Below are 9,392 nucleotides of genomic sequence, written 5' to 3'. Positions count from 1 at the left end.
CCTTTCTTTGGGATTGGAATGAAAACTGACCTTTTCCAGTCCTGTGGCCACTGCTGAGTTTTCCAAATTTGCTGGCATATGGAGTGCAGCACTTTTACAGCATCATCTTCCAGGATTTGAAATAGCTCAACTGGAATTCCATCACCTCCACTAGCTTTGTTCAAAGTGATGCTTTCTAATGCCCACTTGACTGTATATGGACCCAATATTCATAGCAGCATTGTTTACAGTAGCCAAGATATTGAAGCAACAAAAGTGTCCATGAACAGATGAATGGATAAAGGTGTTATATGTATATACATAAAAAATAATAGAATTTTTCCATTTATGACTAAATAGGTGGATTTGAAGGGTATTATGCTTAGTGAAATAAGTCAGAGAAGGACAAATACTGTAAAATATCACTTATATGTGGAATTTAAAAAATAAAGCAAGCTATTAAATATTACAAAAAGGAAATAGACTCACAGAAATAGAGAACAAACTAGTGGTTACTAGTTAGGGGAAGGAAGGAGAAGGGGCAAGATAGAGGTAGAGAATTAAGAGGTTCAAACTACTATGTATAAAACAAATAAAGTTCAAGGGTGTCCTGCACAGCACAGGGAATATAACTGGAGTCTAATTTATAAAAATATTGAAACAGTATCTGAAACTTACATAATATTGTACATCAAATTTACCTCAATTAAAAAATTTCAAAACAAAGACAAAGTTCATGTGAAAACGTATACTTGGATGGTCATAGTAGTTTTACTCATGGCAGTCAAAAAGTGGGAACAACTCAAATATTCACTAACTGATGAATGGATAAACAAGCTGGGGTATATCCATTACAGTGGAATATTATTTAGGCATCAAAAGAAATAGAGCATTGATACATACAACATGGGTGAAAAAATTATGATAAGTGAAAGAAGCCAGAGATATAAGTCCACATATTTTATAATTTCATTTATATGCAATGATCACAATGGGCAAATATATAGAGAAAGAGAGTAGACTAGTGCTTGCCAGAGGCTGAGGGTAGGGAGAAATGGGAAGAGAATGCTAGTTGGGACAGGTTTTTGGTGAGGGGTGAGGAAAACAAGAGTCCTGGAATTAGACAGTGGTGAGCGTTGCATAACCTTGTGAATGTTGTTAAAATAGTTTTACAGTGTAATTGTACACTTTCAAAGGGTGAATTATATAGGTGAATCACATCCCCTATAGCATAGAATATACAGAATAGAGTTATATGGGGATTTGTATCCCCTATAGAATTATATCCCCTATAGAATAGAATATTATATCCTATTCATTAAAAAATAGAATAAGAAAGTGAGTCTGTTTGAGGATGGGGTGGACTGTGAGAAATCAGGGACCGGAGCTGGAGGGGGAGAAACCAGATCCTGTGATACTGCTTGAATCCCCATATCCGGTTGTGCCAGAAGGCAGACTACCATGGAATGTTTCAGTTACATGAGCTGACAAATTCTCTGCTTCTTAGGTCAGGGTAGCTCAGGGTTTCTGTCACTTACCCCCAGGGTGCCCAGGCTGGCACACTTGCCCTCTGACCTTCTGGGAGCTGGACCCCTCCAGCAGCACTCTTTTTTTTGGTTTCTTCACTGTTAACTCGGGCATCATGCTTCTTTCACTTCACAGCTTTCTCTCTCCCCCATTTCCCTCAAGTTCCCCTAAGAGTGACCGGCATCTGCTATTCTTTCTCCTTGAAGCCCTTCCCCTCAGCCTGGGGTCCCTGCCCCACATTCCCCAGCTGCTCTACTGCCCCCCTGTGGCCATTCTGCACATCCTGCCCTCCATCGTCCTGGTCCTCCCCACTTCCATCCAAGAGGGCTCTGGGCTCTCCGGGCGGCCCTCTGACCTCTGCTCCTGGCTTCCTGGTGGCCCCCAGCTGGTCTACTCACCCCTGGACACCTGCGCCTCCCCTGACTCCGGGCAAGGCCTCCACTCTGCTCCTTCTTCCTGGGCAACTGCCTCCACGCTGCAGCCTCACAGCTCGATTCCTCACAACTGGACCCCCCGTCACCTGGCCACCTCTCCCTGCTTCCTGCAGGTGCCAGCCATGCGGTGCTAGTTCCCCCCGAGCGTTCCCGGTGTCCCTGCTCTCTCTGAACCGCCATCACGACAGCTCCCAGGTAGGCTGGCTTCCAGGGGTCTTTGCCTCTAGTGTTCTCTCCTCCAATTTCACCTTTTACTGCAATCACGTTTAAAACGCACACCTGGGTATGTCACTCCCTGCTCAAACCCACATGAGGTCAAGTCCTAGCCTTTGGCCTGGCACTGGGCCCTGGGCACTGGCCCCCATCTGCTTCTCAGACCTGTTTCCTGTCATCCCTGTTTATACTTAAGCTCCTCCTGCTCAGAACTGCCCTGGATTGCAGTGGGGACCACACTACCCCATGTCACTCTACACACTATGTCCTCCACCCCCTCATCCCCTTCCTGAAACATTCTTGCTCTTTATGATTGGACCAGATGACATGTTTTTAGATTTTTTTTTTTTTTGGACACTGCATCTCTCCACCCTTACTCAGGCCAGGTCACAGGCTCTTCCTAGTTTCCATAACTTATTGGGATTTATCTCTGTGAGGCTATTTGCAATATTGTTCAAATGGTTTTTACATTTATGTATCTGTGTGCTACTGGAAGGCAAGGCCAGAACCTCGCATAGACTTCGCATCAACCAGATGCTCAGTCAGGGTTTAATAAAAAAACAGATTGAACTAGAATGGCTATTGCTCTGTGTTAGCCACTACATGCCAGGCACCCCTCTAAGGACTCTTAATGTATGAATTCATCTAAACTCCACAACAACCTTATGTAGTGGGCATCACAACTGCCCCCATTTTACAGATGAGGACACTGAGGCACAAATGAGGCTACATAACTTGCCCAAAGTTGGCACAGCTGGATTCAAGCCTAACTTTAGGGACTGGCCTGTACTCACCACAGTGTGCTGTTTCTTCAGCCCAGCTGTCATCCATCCCTGACTTCCACCCCACATCCCCTATGCTGGGAATGCCAGTGCCCCATCACCTGTTCCACCTTACTCAGGACCCAGCTAAGACCCTAGCTTTGCACATGCTCAGCCCACCCTGAGCTCCCTGGCCTGACAATGAAATTGCCTTTGACACATGCTGTTCATTGGAACAAAGCTTTGCATCCCCAGAGCTCATTTGGGGCCCAGAACAAGTTGCCTTGCAACCCCTCAAAGTGAATTGGTGACCTACAGCTTCACCCGACAGAGGCTGTTAAGAAATTCCACCATCAACAGTCATGCCTTTGGAAATGCAATCTTTTTTTTGTGGGGAATCTGTTTGATTACTTGAAAGGAAAAAGAGACCTATGTTTTAATGACTTTCATTTATTCAGTATGATTATAGTTCTTATTGTGCTGCTACTTCTTAGCTGTATCTTATTTGATCTCCCTGCTTCCCTGGACAGAGTTAAGGACAGGTTGGCCCCAATTCACTGAAGAGACAACTGAACATCAGCTGCACTGGGTAATGCTGAGGCCCTCCCCAGCTCACTGGGACCTGTTTGCTGGCTCCAAGTTTCCACTCATTCCCAATGATTCTAACACTCTCTGGCCACAAACCGACCTCAGGACAATGTCATTCAGCCAGCAGGCAGCTGAGAAAGCCCTGCTTGTAGGTATCAGTGCAGCCCAGGGGCCTGTCCCTGGGGTTAGGACTTGAATATATGAGTTTGCAGGGCACAATTTGGTTCACAACTGTATGTATGCTTTTTTAAAGTATTTGTTTATTTATTTTTGGCTCCACTGGGTCTTCGTCGCAGGACGCAGGATATTGGTTGCTGCACTCAGGATCTCTCATTGTGCTGTCCAGGCTTTTCTTGTGGCACGAAGGCTTCTCTGTAGTTGGAGAGTGGTTGGAGAGTTCACGCCTACTTGCCCCGAGGCATGTGGGATTTTAGCTCCCTGACCAGGGATTGAACCCTTGTCCCCTGCGTTGGAAGGCAGATTCTTAACCACTGGAACACCAGGGATGTTTTTAAAAGAGAAAACTGCCTTGGTAATTACGAGCACAGTGGGAAGCCTCAGGGAAAGTGCTACTCAGATGTGACTGGATGTAGAGATGGAGTCTTAAAGAGGTGCTGAGATAGAATGAGGCGATTCTGGTGAGTCCTGATGTGACTGAGTGTAGAGATGAAGTCTTAAAGAAAGTTGGGATAGGATGAGGCTGTTCTGGTGGGTCCTGATGTGACTGGATGTAGAGATGGAGTCTTTAAAGAGGTAGCTGAGATTGAATGAGGCCATTCTGGTGGGTCCTGATCTGATAGGACCAATGCCCTCACAAGAGAGGAAGCAATACCAGTGATGTACTTACATGGGGGAAAGGCCATATGAGGACCCAGCAGGGAGGTGGCCACCTGCAACCCACAGAGATTGGCCTCAGGAGCAATAGACCTTGCCAACACTCTGATGGTGGACTTTAGCCTCCAGAACTGTGAGAAAATAAATTTTTGTGGTTTACACCCCCCACCCCTGCCCCCAGTTTCTGGCATTTTTTTCTGGCAGCCCTAGGAAACCAATTATATTTATTGTTTAGTTGCTCAATTGTGTCCAGCTCTTTGCAACCACCTGGACTGTAGCCCGCCAGGCTTCCCTGTCCATGGAATTTCCCAGGCAAGAATACTGGAGTGGGTTGCCACTTCCTTCTCCAGGGGATCCTTCTACCCCAGGAATCAAAACCAGGTCTCCTGCATTGGCAGGCGGATTCTTTATTACTGAGCCACCAGGGAAGCCCGGCTGTTTTGTTACAGTTGTCTGAATGTGCTTCTCTTCTTGGGATGAGGTGACCGGGTGGCAGAGAGGTCAGAGACCAACAACCTAGTGGTGGGAAGGACCCCAGCCTATGAATCAGCCTCACTGATTATCACTTGACTAGCTGTGTAACCAGAAGCCAGTTACTTAATCTGTCTAAACCTCAGTTTCTTCCTTTATGAATAATACACACATTATTTTAAAGCTCTGCTGAATCCTGTGACCATATATTTACATTCAGTTTTTCAATAGTCCTAGTTTTGTCGACACTGTTAAGCTTGCCCAAACGCTGGCCATTGAGAAACAGGCTCCATAACTCATGCTGAAGTCACCCTTTGAGGGGCTGTGCACTGTCCCACATACTGATGAGGCAAGCGCTCTGGGCAATGTCCAGTCTGGGGTAACAAGCAGACGTGACTGAGCCTCAGTTTCCTCATCTGTGAGATGAGTCTGTGAAGACATAGGACTGTTTCCTTCCCGCCCCCTAAATGCCATCAATTCCCGATGGGAGAGGGTAGATTTCTAGCTCAGTGATGCTATGAGATATTCATGTTTCAGACCAAGAGGGTCTGCAGCCCCCCACCCATCTCCTTCTGTTGAAAAGCTTAAATACAAACGCCTGTTTGGCTCCTTTGCAGGACCGGGGCTGGTGGCTCGACAAGGAGATTGCTCAAAGAGATCCAAAAGAGGCTGGAACTGCCAGCTCACAGAGGAGAGGTGGCAGGAGTTTTACAAGGACTTGAGCGAGTGCCTTTGAAACTTTCTGCTATTCAAGTCTGTTTAAAGCTCGCTTCTGAAGCCTGATAGCTTTCAACTCGGGTGTCTTCATTCTTCTCTCCTGCCCCGGGGGCTGAGCCCAGAAGAGCTTTGCAGGACAGCGGCACTTGTGAGTGAAGCCCCAGGACAGGTGGCGCTTGGGACAGGAGCCTGGGAACACGCGGGGGCGGGCCTTGGAGAAGGAGGAGGTTCAAGGATGGGGAGAGCTGGTAGGGGGAAGGGCAGGGAGGTAGACCCTCTGGGGCCCAGGTCCTGTATGAGGCCCTCTGGTTTTGAAGGCAGAACAGGAAAGGACATCTTTTGAGGCGGATACCATGAAAAGGGGGCTGAAGAGGGGGTGGAATTAGCCTCCTGTGGCTGTACAAATAACATGTCCTGTGCTCTGTGGCACCTAGTAAACTGTGAAGTGAGGGATAGTTACCCTGCCCCTTTGGAGATGACTCGCAAACACGTGGCCAACAGGAACACTGGCCAAGCACAGACGGGAAGGCCAGAGGCTGCTGCAGGTCAGTTAAGGAGGAGACTTTCATTTCGGGGTACATGTGGCCCTGGGAGGGCTGTTGGGGGGGGCTTCCTGGAGTCTGAGTCACATGCAAAAGCATGGTCATTTTGACAGGGATAAGGACCACAGCTTTCATTAGATCCTCAAATAAATCTGACCCTCAGAAGGTTCAGAAGCTCTAATTTGGGGTGAAATACAGTAAATGTTAAGCTAAAACCTGCTCGAATGCCTTTCAGTGGGAGGGCGGTCATGATGTTGAGGCAGGAGAAGGTGGGCTCTGGGAAAATGGAGTTTATCCATCACTCCTGGGGGAGAGTGCTCCATGGACCAGGGGCTGATGCTGGCTCTGGGCCAGAAATACCCCCAGGAGAAGGCAGGACACACACAACAGTAGTCTTGGACCACCTGTTGGTGAGACAGGCATTTGATACGTATGGTCTCAGTCAGTTCCTTACCCTGGGCTGAGTGCTACAGCCTTACTTTAAAACCAAAGAAACTGAGGCTCAGAGAAGTTAGAGATTTGCCCAAAGTCACCCAGCTCGCAAACAAATCTTGCTAGAGTACCTACCCAGCCCTACTGGGCCCCTCAGCCCTCTCTCAAGCCTCTTGTAGGGGTGGCAATCAGCCGACCCAGCTAGCCAGTAGCCTTTTGGGGGCCCAGGGTGACGTCTTTTGGGAGGGAATTCTCTGAGTCATGCCTGATCCTGGGGCTCTGATCTAATCTAACTCCTATTATGCTGAATAAATGGCCTTTCTGAGTCATCAGTTGGTTTCATTTAAGAACAGTTTAGGAGAATTGGTTCCCCAATCCTTTTATTTCTGAGTGCCCATGGAGGATTGAGTTCTGGGGTCAACTGGTCACTCTGGGTATCTCTTTGCTAAAACAGATGTAATTGGGGAGTGTGTCTGCACTTGTATTGGGAATAGTTCATATTAGACACTCAGAGGAGCAAATTTGCACTAAGAGCTGAAAAATCATCATTAACTAGACATTCTGGTTCTGGAAGTCAACAGCAAAAGCTCCAAAAAGAAGGGTTTTGTGGGGGGCTCAAGAGTGGGTGGGAACAGCAGAGAGGGGAGCAAGCTGTGTGATTTGTCCCTTCTGAATTGCTACTTTTATATCTCTAGAATACCATCATTACTATGTATTTACTAATAACTGACACAATATGAAATATTTTTGATGCTTCACACTTTAACCCATTTGTTCATCCAGCCATCCATCTGGCACCAAGGAGTCCATCCAGAAGAATGATGATGAAGATGAGAGTGAACGTTTATACTGTGCTAACTATATGTGGCTTCCCAGGTGGTACAGGGTAAAGAATCTGCTTGTCAATCCAGGAGACGCAAGAAACTCAGGTTTGATCCCTGGGTCGGGAAGATCCTCTGGAGTAGGAAATGGCAGCCCACTCCAATATTCTTGCCTGGAAAATTCTATGGACAGAGGAGCCTGGAGGGCAGTCCATGGCATCTCAAAGAGCTGGAGACGATTGAGGACTCGCACATGCGCTGCGTAGTGGGGCCCTGTTCACTCACTCAGTCTGTATGACAGCACTTGGAAAGAGGTGCTACTATTAATCCCCATTTTACAGAAGGGGAAACTGAGGGCGGAGAGATTAAGTGATACATCTAGGATGCTCAAGTAGGCAGGAGTGGGAGGAAGGATGGGAACTGGTGGGCAGGTGTCTGACTTGGCATTTGGGGTGGCAGAGAGTCACCTAAGGGCTTTGCATGGGGTACCTCGAGTTTACAGTTAAAGTGACTACAGGTCTGTTTTTAAACCTCTGAAGATTGTTAAACTGTTACATCTCTCCCACCTCTGACAGGTTTCGTGGATTAAAAGGCTAAGTGGTACTCGTTAGAAGCGGGGAAGGGAGTAGAAGTTTTCTGGCACCGGAAACTAGCGGATGACATGTCTCCACCATGATTGTGGTTCTATATTTTGCTAAAGCAAAGAGACCAGGTGTGGTTTTCCTCATCTGAAATTTGATTAAACTTTTGAAAGTGTTATTTGTTTCGATCCATACTCTTCAAGAAAATAGTTTTGTATCTAAGTCTGAGTATGAAGGTAGAATCGTATACTAGTAAAAGTATACAATTTCAGGGTGGGAAAGGACCTGGGTGATGGGGTCCCGTGCCCTGTTTTCATGAGGACACATGGATAGGACTTGTTCAAAGTCAGACAGCAAGAATTTGACGCACATCAATGGCACCCCACTCCAGTACTCTTGCCTGGAGAATCCCAGGGATGCGGGAGCCTGATGGGCTGCTGTCTATGGGGTTGCACAGAGTCAGACACAGCTGAAGCGACTTAGCAGCATCAGCAGCAGCAGCAGCAGCAGAAACAACCTAGGTTTTTTATGTAAGGAAAAGTGTTAAATGAAAGAGAAGGGAAATCATTCTTTTTTAAAATTGGGGTATATTATCAACCCAAACTCCATCAGTTACAAGTGATACAAAAACCAACTCAAGAGAGCAAACAAAAATAGAGAATATATCCTTTGCTTATGTAAATAAGAAGTCCTGGACTCTGGTTTTAGACATGGGGGTCAAATGATATCATCAGGACTCAGTCTGGCTCTCATCTTGCTTTCCTCTTTCTATGTTTACTTCATTTTCAGGCAGGTTCTTCTCACAAGTCACTAAAATGGTCCCAGCACCTCCATGACGGCTTATAGCTTTATAGGCTTAGCATATAAGGAACCCGCTTCCCACTTCCCACCATCAACTGCTCCATCACATTCACTTAGATTGGCTGGGTTGGGCTCACCTACTCTTGCTTGACTTACCACCAGCAGGGAGTGCAGTGCTCTCTTTGGCTGGCATGCTCGCACTGACATTCGGGATGGACTCAGACCCACTGCAAACCGCACTGCCTCAGGGCCATGGGGTTAGCAGGCCCAGAAAAAATGAGTGCAAGGCAGGAAAAACAGCAGATGCGCGCTGCAAGTTTTCATGAGAGCAAACTACTCTAAGACAGCTTTCATTCTCACTTGGCTTTTGCCATGGAAGGAAATGTAGTGTTAACTGAGGCCATGAGACGAGTTAAGAACATCTTTTGGACTGAGAGAAAAGTAAAAAGCACACTCTCGTGGAGATCAGGGGCTGGAAGCTAGCCCCAGGCAGATGATGAGGCTGCTGGGAAGAGCTTCAGGTGCAAAGTTGCTTAGAGCCCCTAACAGTGTGCCCCTGTCCCGGGAACGTGGACTCAGTGCTGACTTGTGACTGTGGGCAGCTGATTGCATGTCCTCTCGGGGCCACTCCTATGTGGCTCTCCTTGCCCCCACTCTTCTTCTCTGAATAACTGGGGACCATGCTGTTCTT

The 9,392-nt window shown here is 47.1% G+C and overlaps 1 long non-coding RNA gene across 1 annotated transcript; it reads left to right on the top strand.

The window, feature by feature from the left end:
* Positions 1 to 5,958: 5,958 nt before the first annotated feature.
* Positions 5,959 to 8,076, top strand: LOC138414912 (uncharacterized). The gene is made up of 3 exons (XR_011247091.1): positions 5,959 to 6,069; positions 7,282 to 7,427; positions 7,895 to 8,076. It is a non-coding gene; the product is annotated as an uncharacterized lncRNA (long non-coding RNA).
* The last annotated feature ends 1,316 nt before the right edge of the window (positions 8,077 to 9,392 follow it).

Source organism: Ovis canadensis, chromosome 1 (assembly GCF_042477335.2).
Source record: "Ovis canadensis isolate MfBH-ARS-UI-01 breed Bighorn chromosome 1, ARS-UI_OviCan_v2, whole genome shotgun sequence".
NCBI classification, from domain to species: Eukaryota; Metazoa; Chordata; class Mammalia; order Artiodactyla; family Bovidae; genus Ovis; species Ovis canadensis.
The sequence above is the reverse complement of the archived record's forward strand: the minus strand, read 5'-3'. Positions and strand labels throughout refer to the sequence as shown.